The following is a 13,617-nucleotide window of genomic DNA, read 5'->3' as shown; positions in this document are numbered from 1 at the left end:
GAAAAATAAATGTTCAAAGAGTAAGAAGTTTTATTTTCCTACATTTAGTCAATAGAAAAGCAAAAAAAAGAGGCACTGTAATTTTTGGTCATTTTCTTGACACTGTTAAAATAAAAATTGCTGATCATTTATGTCAAGTAAGAGTCAGTAAAAAGAATATTAATTCAGTCCTGCCATTTTGACTAAGAAGAAATATGAACAGCAAAAACTTTTTTTATCACAGAGAGACCTAGAATGCAGATTCCTAGCCCAAGACCCTCAGAACTTTTCCTCCTGGAACTCAATTTCTTTCCTGCAGGTTAGAAATTACACTCCTTAAATTCAAAGTGTGTAATTGCTGAGACAAACAATTCAGGAACAAACCTTGCCTTGCAAATTCCTGGCTGCAGATTGCTGGCATACAATGACAAATGATGACTCTGCTTGGGATGTGTTTGCAAGCAGACAAATCGAGGACAGGCTACGTGCATCAAACACTTAAATTGGACTGAATAATGCAAATGGTAGTAGTCAATAGTAAGTGTAAAACATCAGAAAATGGAACCTGTGGTTTCACAGGGTAGAAAAACTGTCACAGTATAAGAAACAGAGGGGCTGTAAGGTTTGGGAGGTTTCTGCAGAGATAAAGGTTTGGAGCATTCACAGAGGAACAAAAAGAATATCAGGAGGAATAGAACGCAGGAAATGGAAGGAGAGTCACAACTACTGATTTTAATGAGAAATTACTCAGTCTGTGTTTTCATCAAAGTTGTGATCATTGGAATAGCATAAACTCAGGTACTTTGTTGGGAAAGATGAATCAGAGAAACCTTATAAATATGATTGCTTAGCAAAAGATTCTGAAAATATGAAACCTGTAATTGAAATGAAAGCGTACTTTGAGTTGTAGGATACTAAGTCTTAGTTGCTGTAAAACCTGAAGACAATAGCCTGGCCAGCTGAAGGAAAATCCCTTTTGATTGAACAATGCCTTTCTGCTGGCTAAGGAATCCAAAGGTCAGTGTAGCAAAACAGAAAAGTCTAAAGAGTAGTTTTTAGAGTTTAAAATATAACACATGGTAATGTAGTAGTTCTTATAGGCTGTATGTAGATTCTATAGGGTTGTGTGTCTTGTATTGGTTGGTCACTGTAAATTAGAATATTCATCACAAAAGAAGATATAATGTATTGTAACCTGGACCTCGCTCTCTTAGCTCTCTTCTCTTCTCTCCTTTCCCTGCTCTTGGCTTCTCCTCTCTCTTCACGCTCTGGTCCCTGCTCTCTTGGTTTTCCCCTCTCTGCTCTTCTCTTCTCTCTTCCCCCTGCACTCTGACCCCTGCCACGTTTCTCTAGCTCTCTCCCCTCTTCTTGCCAGCTTACCCTCTTGTTCTCTCTCTCGTTCTCTCTCTGGGACTTCCCTTCAGCCGAGGCTGGTGGCTGAATGGAAGGCCCTTTCTACCCACGACCCTTGCAATAAAACCACATATTCTAGAATATCTCAGGTTTGCAGAATACCTTGTCCCTGTAAGTCACGGATGCTTCTACAGTACTTAAGTTCGGTAAATGAATATTCTTAGCAGATACCTGGTGCCAGAAAGTGAAGTTCTTCAATAAAATCATGTATTTGGATTTGAAATTTACTCTTGGAACCACACAACTTATGTCAGTATCTTCCATCACCATGCATGTTCATCCATGAGTATATAACCTCAGGCACCAGATTCAGTGCCAGACGGAGCACTGACAACAGAAAATTAAAACTCTTAGGTGCACAAAAAATATATAGGGAGGGAAATAATAAGAAAAAGATACAGTTTTAACAGCTAAACATCCATGTATTTGGACACTGACCAAGACACATTTCAATCCTTTTTTTCTTTTGTTTTTATGGGAGGAATATGTTTTCTTTTGCTTAATTTGACAACTGACTACACTATACACAGTTCTAAAAATAGTTTATAACTTTTTTTTTTTTTTAATATATTTAGCTAATATGGTAGGAGGTACCTCATGAGTACTTAAAAAAAATTAAACAATGGAAACTTTATAAAATGACGCTTTAATCTATTCTTGTAATATCCTGGCAGTTTTGCATTGCCTCATGAAAAAAAAAATGACAAGAAAAATGTCACTTCTAGAAAATAGGACTAGTGTATATCTCTCATTTATGAAAAAGAAAGGGTAAAGACAGTTTTAGGGATTGAACTCCAAAGGCATACGTAAGAGAAGAAAGGTTTCAGAATTGATTGAGATAGAGTGTCATTACTCACAGAATGCACAGAGAGAAGTGAATTACCTAAAAGTGAAGCAATAACAAGTATATTCTTATTTAATGAACATTTTTTGTTCATCTCAGTATTTTCTCTGTCAGTGATAATGCTGAAACGAACAGGAAAGGTTATGCAATAGACCTCTGGAAATTTCAATGCCTTGTGTACATTTACTTCAGTGTTTTCTTCATCTCACTTTCTGTTTGACTCCTCAGGACATAATTTTATGTAAATTCTCAAAGGAAAGGACTTTGGTTTGTGTTTACAAACAGTGCTGGCAAGAACTGGGTGGAAAACTCAGGCAAGTTGTGCAGCTGAACATTGCTGTTAACTCTTCCTAAGTAATCACAGCCATGAGGAAATGAAACAAACACATTTTAATTTCAAAGACAACATATTTTGATACATTCTTATCCTATTCAGATTGAGGTCCCTGGGATTTTCTTTTGGATTTTGTGCATACATTGCTGAAAAGCAGACTATCTTCTCTACCTTGTGCATTTGTGTGACTGCCATATTTAAGCCACTGTTTGTATCTGAGCCATGCTTTTGTTTTATACAAGCAAATAAAACTGGAACTGCTGGAGCCATACATCCCTGTAATCCCTGTAGAAATGAACCAAGATGCATAACACTTGCTAGTGCAGTAAATTAACAAGATTAATGGGAGATTTCCTCTTATCTTGTGAACCCAAAAATTCATCTCTTTGTTCACACTAGATTAGTTTTACTCTTTGCATGTGGCCCATTCCTAATTTTACATTCTTCAAAGATTATGAATAATTCCAGACTGTAAATTTCCAGTACAGCACTTCAGCAGTATGCTCTCTGGGATTTGGATTTCAAATCTACCTGGAGACTTAAAAAGTTGTTTTCATCAAATATATACCAGTCTCTGGTTCTGCATGTATTTATCCTGTGTCTTCAGATTCATGACATATTTACTTCATAAAAACATCTCCATATAAATAAAACAGAACATGGGGATCATCATAGCATAAGAGGCTTGAATCTTGTTGCCACTGTGGAAAAATCATTTGGCTTTTCTGTGTCCAGATACAACTGGAGCACATTGTTTTTAGCTGGAATAAAAAATAAAGTACAAAACCTTTTCTTCGGCAAGTTATTCTGGCAATGACCTACTATTTCAGGTATATGGAATTGTTCCAAACAGTGTGAAGAGGTATTATAGAATGTGTTTCATTCTGAACAGGTGTCTAATTTAATTAATTTATTTTATTCATAGAGTCATAGTGTCACTATTTAGGGCTTGTAGGAACCTCTAAAGATCATCAAGACTAATATCTACATTCAAAGCAGAGTCAACTGTGGCGGGATGCTCAGGGTTTTGTCCAGTTTTGAATACCTCTAAGGACAGAGAATATACAACTTTTCTGGGCAATTTTTTCCACTGTCTGATCACCCTCACAGTAAAGAATCATAGAATCACAGACTCACTAAAGTTGAAAAAGACCTGCAATATCATCAAGTCCATTTCATCTTGTCCTTAACCAGAATTTCTTCAGATGCAGATAAATAACTAATGTGTTCAGGTGCAGCCAAAAGTATAAGAAATCTAGTTTTTCAATTGTCAGGTTTTTCAAGGTAGCAACTTGGACAATTTTTTTCTTCCATCACTCCAGGTAATGCTGTAATTTCAATTTATTTTAGAACAATATTGCTAAGATGATAAGCTAAGAATCCTATATTAATTCTTTATGTAAAACCCATGCAAAATCCTTACCAAGTGGATTGGTAACAACCAAGTGGAAATTCTATCAAGTTTAGGTTCTATATTTGCTTTTGGTAACAACCATGTCAGAAAAAACTTAAAAGTTAGCAATGGTTCCCATACATGTGAAAACTATGAATGTGTGTGGCAGAAGCATAAATATGAGCGGATCAATAGGAATCTAACTTCAAAGGGGCAATAAGGATGTGTTTGTGCAATTTTATGGATGTAGAACAGCATCACAATAAAAGTTCATCCCAGAAGATCAGTAGAATAAATTTAAAACCTGTTTCATTTGGAAGAAGAATCTGCAGTAAAACTGCAAAGAACATTTCTAGTAAACTTCTAGTCTAATATATTCTGATACAGGTCAAGACTATTGCATATGTTATTTTAACTTTTTCCATTATTTAAATAGCCACAGAAGTGTATTTGTGTTTCTTTTTTCAGAAATATTACGAGACTTCTTCCCTTTTTCCTAGGACTGGATGTTGGATGAAGCATATTAAGTGCTAATTATAAAAGAAAAAGGAACATTTGATCTATAAAAACAAAGAAAGTAATATTTTGGTTTTCAATATGAATTTCTGAGCAGGACATATAAAGATATTAAAAATATTTGGTAAAAAAACCCCAAAACTATCTTAAAAGTATCTATTCTCTCCTTTTCTTTTCCTTTTTTTTCCTTTCTTCTTTTTTCTTTCTTTCATTTTTCCCTCTTTTTCCCTTTTGCCCTTCCCTTGCGTTCCCTTCCATGCTCCTCTTTTACTTAATTAGATATATTTCAGCATTGTGAGTGGAAACCTCATTTTCAGATACAATAACCTGAGAAATGCAAAACCCATTATTTGCACCCAGATGAAGAAATTTGATTTGATATTTCATGATACAACATTATGACAGTTGTTATTTTTATGAGTATTCGTAAAGATATAAATAGAGGTGAACTTCAGCTTAGATTAGATAATTTCTTAGGTAATTAGCAAGTTAATTAATTAATTAATTAGTATTAATTAATATGCAATTAAGAATGAGGTCACTGTGGCTTACAAGCCTGTACAAGGGTAGCCTGGTCTTTAAAAGAAAAATTCAGGCTTAAGGTGAACTGACTGTTCTGTTCCTGGCTATACAGGCAGCCAGAACTGATCACTCCATTAAATTACTAAAGTCCTTAAAGTTCATTGGATCAAAACCGACCTTTGCATTTGTATGTATTCTGGATTAAGGGTATTCTCAATATAGGGACCCTAGTTGAAATTATTCTAAGTATTCTATATCTTAGAAATTCTCTGTGGCTGAATTCGTGGTCAGGTCTAAAGCACAGAAATAACCTTGCATGCATAAAGCAGAAATATGCTTTATGGAAGTTTAAGAGAAAAATGTTAAATGACGTCTCCTGAAAGACCGAGGAAAATGAAATAATGAAGCACATTAAGATTTAAATACTTAAATACCAGAGTGAAGATCCATAAATTGTAATTAGGGTTTTTTTTTGTCATCATCTAAGCCTTTTTTATTCAATATATTAAATTATAGGTAATGAAGCCTTCATGAACTCTTACTTTCTTACAAAGATACAGCTACATTTTTGCTGAGGTATTATTTTTCTCCTTTCTGCAGTGCCACAATCTTGAAAACGATAGATAATACTTTTTTTAGTTTTCTGTTATCCTGCAGAGAAAAGAATTGGTATAAAAACGTTAGACCCTAAAGTGGTCCCAAGTCTGTAATAAGATTCTAATGTTGTTTTTGTGCTTTCAGGTTACAGAGCTCTTTTGTAAAGGTAGATTTTCAGGATCATCTTGTGCTTTGGGGAACTCAAGTTATCTTCAGCATGGTTAAAAAATTACCACTAAACAAGGTAGAGGAAGCTAATTCTTGTACTCTGCTTGGATACTGTGGAAGCAATCAACAGATACAAATCACCACCTCCGACATATCAGCAAGCCCCAAATTGCTTTCTGTTTAGTTACTTTTTCATTGCCTTACTTTTCAGCTTTCTTTTCTCTCCCTTTCTCCCTCCTCCTGAAAGTGTGTGTATATAAGCATGTTTGAAAAATTACACAAGATTGCATATTTGTAATAATTTGTAATAATGATGTTGTAAGAGCTCTTAGAATCAATTCAGTATTAAGGTATAGTCAAATTACCTGTTTAAGAGTACTAGTACCTGAATGTTGTCCAGATAATCCAAATCAGAGCCTAAATGTGAATTTTTATTGACATTCTTCATGTTTCATTTTTAAATAATTTTACTCATTTGAATATGAATATATGAAATAGTTTTTTTATTATTTAGGTAATGAAAAATCTTGCATAATTTTATTAGGCATCCAGAATGTAAGTGCAAATGCACTCAGAAAAGAGGCAGTTTCGTGGTGCTCAGCAGGATTTGGTATGGCTTCTGCCTACTGAGACCTTCAAAAATCTTTAGACCACACAGCCACCTCCTAACTCATCTCTGCGTAAGTTTTCTTGGCTACCTAACACAAGCAGGTATATTAAATACTGTGATTTTAACATTGTGTTTGGCATTAGACTCATGCAGTGCTGCGTCCACGTCTGGGCTCCTCGGGACATGAGAGGCAGGGAACTCCTGGAGTGGGTCCACAGGGCTACAAATATGATAAAGAGTCTCAAGCATCTCCTTTATGAGGAAAGAGTGAGGGGACTGGGGCTGTTCAGCCTCCAGAGGAGCCCCAGGTGAGAGGGGACCCCATCCCTGTGTGTCCCTGTCTGCAGGAAGGGTCAGAGCAGGGCCCGGGCTCAGCTCCGGGGGCCCAGCAATGGCACCAGAGGAACAGGCAGGGACTGAACCCAGGAAGTTCCACCTGGACATGAGAAAGAGCTTCTGTCCTGGGCAGTGACTGAGCCCTGAACAGATTGTCCAGAGAGGGAGTGGAGTTTCCCTCACTGGAGATATTTCAGACCCCTCTGGACACAATCCTGTGCCCTGTGCTCTGGGGTGGCTCTGTTTCAGAAGGGAGGTGAGATCAGATGGCACCACTGGGGTCCCTTCAACATAAATCATTCTGTGTTTCTGTTGAAAGCTTGAACTTGAGCTTTAAGCTGATATTTGTCCATCCACATCATTCTATTCCCAATAAGCAAATGATCTTCTGAATCATGGTATTGCAGCAGCATATGTCTTCCTAGGAGAAATCATCAAGGTGCCATATTTTCAAACGTATCATTTGTAAATTGCTTGACAGTTATTTCTCCCATTATTATTTATCATGTTTCACTTGTCATAAAGTGGAAAAAAAAAGGTTTATTTTCTGCTTAACAGGGTCTAAGAAGAAGATGTCTTATGATAAATGACAGGATATGAATCAGGATATATCGCACATTGTGAAACATTTTGCTGTAGTAAAAGAGCAACAAATAATAACTCTATCAGCTTTATTGGATATTGGTTGTTCAGTCTCATATGTTAGATGGATCTGTGTAGCAACAACCAAATCTAGTATAGTTGTAAAATACACATTCCTTTAAAATGCAGCTTCCTCGACAAGCTTTAAGCACCTGCTTTTATAGTGAAGGTAGGGGTAAAACAAAAATACTGTGTAAGGAGGCTGTATTGGGCAGAGTAAACACCTGAGAGTACCTACCAGGAGTGAGGAGAAAAAAAAAACCAAGGATGTGCTCCATAGTTGCAGATACCAGGTACAAAAACTTCCCTGGCAGAAACAAAGTCTTTGATAATGTCCACATATAATTCCACAAAAGTGACTGCCTCTGCTTTTAACTAAATAAATGAGCAATAATAATAACCACAGTGATAGCAATAATAATAAATTAAGGCAATCTTACTTGTACAAGGTCTCCTGAGTGGAAGACTCTCTTGAGAACTTCTCAGAGACCTTGCCTGGATTGATGAGTGAGTCTGCAGCTCACCACGAGCCATCCTAGTGTCTGCAGTTCTCCTCTGTCCCCTCTCCCCTAAAACAATTCTGAGCAGCAAATAAAGTGACAAATTGCAATAAATACACCCAAACACCTGCTACAAATATTCAAGGCATTCCACAGACACAGAAACAATGATGCATGAGAATAACAACTCTCAGTATAATGTCCATGGGAGATTTGAAGGAGTGCAAGGCTATAGGCTATTTTGGTGAGGTATTATAGACAAAAGGACCTTTCTTTGGAGTACAGGGTGAGTTTAGCTATATAAATTTAGGGTTAGATAATAGTCTCTGATCTATTTTATTTACTGAGATAGATTTAGATGGGGAAAGTAATTTCTCAAAAAAACTATGTATCTGACAGACAGTCTGCGTAAGACAATAAACGGTCAACACAGTTTGTTCCCTGCCTCAGGGGCTGCCTGACATAGTCACAGGATGTAACTTTTGTGGCCATACATTAGCAATAAAATGTTGCCATTCTTGTAATTTGAAAGCTTTTCATAATGGTGATACTGCACAGTACAAGCAATTTCATGAAGTCCTCTGCAGCAGCTCACCAAGCAGCCAGAGGGAGTGTGTTGACAGATATTTTACAACACAGTCATTACTTTGTTTGCTGGGGAAAAATGAATTCATTTATTACCTGAAAGCTGTTTTCCCACCTCTCAATGGTTGGGAAGAATTTGGGCAGGAGACTAAAGGAAGAAAATCTCCAATATACACATCAGGAGCAACATGCATATAGCACATTACATAGAAAAATCAACAAAACCCTCAGCTTGCAAAATGTGCAGTAATGCAGCCAACATATTTATTGTCTGGTATCAGCTGGCTACTGCCACAGAGGAGATACTGGCCTAGGTGACAAAGGAGAGTCAATCACCACTGCTCCTCCTGTGCTTTCTTCATTCATGCTCCAGAGAAAAGGAGGAATTTAGCCAAGACCAAAGGCAGCAGCTCAGAGAACAAAATCATACATGTGCACTAGAAAAACCCAAAGGGGTATGTGCCAACAAGTGACTCAGCTAAAGAGATCTTAATCTCACACAACACTGTTCATAGAACACAGCTGCAAATTAATTTAAAACAATATGGAAGCAGGTGGGGCACTCCACAAAGAGTAAGGAAAACTTTTTTTTTTAATTCTCTGCCTTCATATAGACATTTTTCTGTGAATTAAGCGGACACTTCTCTCTCTGTATCATGTTCTTGCTTATCTTTCTTTTCTCTGGCCTCTGCAGATCAAGTTGTCCAATCTCTAGGCTGTGTCCTGTTATGGAGTATGAAATCCAGCCTAACACTCATATAGACTCCAGACTCTACAGAAATAAGAGATTTACCCATTTTCACATTGTGCTTTGGTTTGGAATTAAGTTGTCCTTACTTCAGTTTTCCAGTCCTACTCTGGAAAAGGACTGTTTTGACTGCTAGAACAACTTCTATATCATACTATATTGAATGAGAATGAGTAAAAAAAAAAAAAAGAGCTCATTTTTCATTTAATAAAATATGATATCATCATCCTGGGGATGAGGCCTGCAGGACACTTATTGCTGAGAGATACTTTAAAGAGCTCAGTCTGCTTGCTTTATTAAACAGAAGGTTCAGTGATGGCTTGCTTTCTGAATTTAAATTCCCCAGGGAAAATAGAGACATGGGCAAAATCTTTGCTACATCCAGCATTGAAGCAAGGAGCAATACCTGGAAGCTGAATTAAATTGCAGCTGAAGCCCATTCGTACTTTAGAAGAGGCTCAGACTTTTCTGCAGTACTTGACCACTTCAGCGTGACACCCTAGAAACTTCAAATCTTCTTCCTTCTTTTCAAGGTGCTGAGATGAAACTGCAGAAATGAAAGTGTAGAGCCTTTATGGTACTCTGAAGGAGGTCAGATTAGTTAATTGTACTTTAAAGCCTGAAAATATTATATATTATTATATCTACATACGATGTGCATTTAAGACTCTGTTAATGAGGAAAAAAAAATACTGAAGCAGATTATAAATTTGTTGGCACCTCTATTTCTTAATATTTGAATAGAAGAACCCATAGTAAATAAATATGTTTAATGTGATGCTTAATGAGTCCAAAAGAGCAAAGTATCTCTGTGGAAAGAGCTATTTACTGGGATCATTATTGTTATTGCTGCAAGTACAACCATAGAGGTCAAAATTTACCACATCTTTCTTTGTGAAAGAGAGGCTTTTGCTTTGAGGGAGATATCTGTAAGTCTTAAAAAGCAGATCTACAGACTGTTAAGAAACTTACTCAGAAGGGCTATATAAAATGGATAATTTTGATTATTTTTTTCAGCGAGAAAGCAGCAGCTTGCTTTCTATAACCACAATGGTCCACAAAACACCTTTTGATGACTACTGTATCAGATAACCACAATTACTGGCAATGGGAAATGGAGTGTGACAATGTTTATATGTAAGGCAAACTAACCAGAGCCAGAGATGATCTATATTACCTCTAAAATACTCTACTTCTCTTTTTTCCCTAGTGCTGCTGAATGCCACCGAGCATCTGAAAAAGGGGTGGGGAGGACAACCAGCCTCCTCATTAAAACACAGTTTAGCTTAATGCATCACAAAGACTGCACAAAATAAAAGGAAAATATGGTAAAGATTAAGCCTTTTCTGATAAAAGACTTAATATTGCTACCTAATCAGTTAATTTTATTACTTTTTTCAACAATATGCATGATGACATACAGGCGAATAAATTCGACTGTCTTTTTGAACTTCGGCTTGTTGATTATGTTTTCTGCGGGTGACTGATGACTGTCATTGATTTCAAAGTGACTCTCAGGATGGTGCATGTGTGATAGGTGGCTTGATTTTCAAAAACACCTCTTGTTGGCCCCGCTCTAAGTATTACAGGTCAATAACACAGTTGTAACGAAAGTAAAGTCACTGATGAGTAAATGAGGGAAAAAAAAAAAATCCATGTACAATAGATTTTGAGATTTTTTTAGGGAATACTTAGAAACTGTCTTATGTCTAGAATAGGCAGTTGAATCTGACCTTTGAAAATGAGGACCAGTCAGAGGTTCACCAGTATAATAATTTGAGATACTCAAAATATTAATTTTTGAAAATATTAACCAAGACATGAAAACAAAATAATTTCAAAAGGAATATAATACTTTGAAAATGTATGTTAAATTTTGCTTCAGTAATGATAAGGAATTGAAATTATATTCTCACAGAGCTGAACTCACCGTTCATAAATTTCAGGGATGATTCATGATTCAGAAGCCATGGTATTCTGAAGAATGGGTAGACTTGTGTCCTGGGTTGTAGTGTAGGATGTACACAAAATATTTATTCTATCACCATCTTCATGAACTGTTAAACCAAGTGGAGTAGTGTTCTTCCCAGGCTCCCTGCCTTTGGGCTGTCTTCTGCTAATTGCCCATCAATGCCTTGCCCATGACTCACAGGTAACTCCCTCCAGGAGTTATCTCTGTTTAATGGGCCATCAAGGACCCACTTCACAACTCATCATCCCATTGTAAGATGCTCCGCCCAAGGGGAGGAGCCAAGCATTCTCACCTGGACATAATCTGGGATTTGGGGCAGTACAAGCAGCCCTTACCCACTGGATTCCCAGAGGAGCAGGGCTACCAGACCTTTCTGTGGGATCACTGCTTTAAGAAGACCACCTCATCTGGACTGCTTCCACCATCCTGCTCAGGTTGTATTCTGACTCTGTCAGTGGTCCTTTGTGTTATTGCATTTATTTTATTTTATTTTTACCTTTTTACCTTTCTTCTTATTAAATTGTATTTCTGACTTGGAGCCTCTCACTCATTTTGCTTTTAAACCACGACAACTTGATAGCTATTTTAACAATCTGCTACTTTCTAGCACAAAATAAAATAAATTCTATTATTCAGACTATATTAGCTAGCATGGTCAATCAGAATGTTTATGGATCTCTGGGCACCATGGAAGAACACTGTGTACTAAAGACTGCCAAAGACGTTACGCTGCTTGGGTGATGGCTTTTAAATTTACCTTTCAAAAGATCTTACTATTTTTAGGCATCATAGAAGCACTGAAGCTCATTGAACCATCCCAAACATACTCCGGCACAGTTTGTAGAAATGTTGTGAAAACATCCTGACATATAGCCTTGTACATTCCAGTCCCGACCTTATTATAATTCCTATATTCCCTACAACAAAAACTGCCCTGCTTTGTCAATTTCTGCCAGCACAAGGTGGCTTCATTGTAGAAATTCAGACAAAATGCCAAGTTTATTTCCCAAGGGACTTGGGCAAAACAAGGTTTGAAGGAGAAGAAAATACTCCAACACCCCAGTTAGTACACGGAAGGGTAGATAGGACATCCATCCCAAAAGAAAAATATAAAGATGGGGATTCCATTAACTCTGCAGGTGAAAACGTATGACATTGTACTTGCTTCACTGTGGTGGTCACCACTGCAGCTGAAATGCTCTATTTAATACACCTTTTTTTTTTTTTTTTTTTTTTGAGGATCACTGTATAGCTCAAAATTATTTTATTTCCTTCTATCTAATAGTCATTATCCAAATATGCTTTGGATACTTATAGTTAGATTTGGTAGGTATTATAAGACTTTTACACAACAGGTTGATATAAAACTTAATAAAACTTTGATTCCTATGGTGTGCTCTGAACCTGAAAGGAGGTGTGCTATATGGGATAGTCTATGTGGCCCATGCAACTGTTCTAGAACAAAAAAAAAAAAATGCTAGGAATTTTCTCACAACTTTTTGTTTCCTCAAGGACACATTCTTAAATATACCTTAAAAAAAAAGCAAAATCAAACAACTCAGCCCTTATTTTAAGAAAACAAACACACACATTACTTATCTGTCTTATGTCTTAGCAAAAACAAAATATAGCCAAATACTGGCCCAAATATGGCTGATAGCGTGTCAAAATGTGGAAAAATAATATATTTAAATAATTTAAATCATAATTATTAGATTTATCTGTTGGTTTGTCCTGCCATTTTTTTAATTCATTTATTGTATAATGGAAATCAGTGTAGTCTCATGAGAATGACGTTACAACTGTGTTGCCAGAGGCAAACAAACATGGTACAGATGCTTAAGGGAGATAAAACCCCTAAATTTTAATATTTTACTGATGTAAAAAAAAACCCTAAAAAATGTCAGGACAGGAGTGGTGTTCATGGATTCTTTTCTGAGTTAAAAGAGTGCTTCTCACAGATATGGGGCAGTCACAGTTTTAAACACATAGATTTTATTTCCATGGGGTTTAGTGCTGGGGAATTGTGACAGAGTTGTTTCTGACAGATTGCCCTGAGCGTATATCTGATCTTTCAAACTGCTGCCTCTACGGTTCACTGAGAGGAGATCAGAAGGCCTGGGGTTGGCATGTGGCAAGGCAAAGCACACAAACGACAAGGTTGTCTTTCACAGCTATTTTTTTTTTTTTCCCTAAATCTCCAATCCTTTTTTTTTTTTTTTTCTTTTTTTTCTTTTTTTTTCTTTTTTTTTTTTTTCTCTCCCTTCCTTGCCTTATCACTGGCTTTCAACAGTTTGGCCTCTCCAACTCCCCATCTGCTCCATCCCTATCTCCAAAAAATGGCAAGCCTGTGCAGATAATTCACAGAGAAGCCTGAAGGCATTGGATTATTGGAATTAAAGCTGTGCTGTCGACCAACTTTGGTCATGAACCAGGACCCCCATAGTGCTGGGAGCCA

The 13,617-nt window shown here is 36.8% G+C and overlaps 1 protein-coding gene across 5 annotated transcripts in view; it reads left to right on the top strand.

The window, feature by feature from the left end:
- RIT2 (Ras like without CAAX 2) overlaps positions 1-13,617 on the top strand; it is a 182,728-nt gene that overhangs the window by 153,608 nt on the left and 15,503 nt on the right. The window contains exon 6 of one of the 5 annotated variants that reach the window (XM_083883562.1): positions 10,398-10,465. The exons of 3 other annotated variants lie outside the window; for them this stretch is intronic. The gene's annotated coding sequence lies outside the window, so the exon portion shown is untranslated. Of the gene's footprint in view, positions 1-5,742; positions 5,926-10,397; positions 10,466-13,617 lie in introns of those variants that run through there. One more of the 5 variants, XM_083883561.1, reaches the window with a different exon arrangement.

Source organism: Zosterops lateralis (genome assembly GCF_965231275.1).
Source record: "Zosterops lateralis genome assembly, chromosome: Z".
In the NCBI taxonomy this organism is placed as follows: domain Eukaryota; kingdom Metazoa; phylum Chordata; class Aves; order Passeriformes; family Zosteropidae; genus Zosterops; species Zosterops lateralis.
Note: the sequence above shows the minus strand (reverse complement) of the source record. Positions and strands in the feature narration are given on the sequence as shown.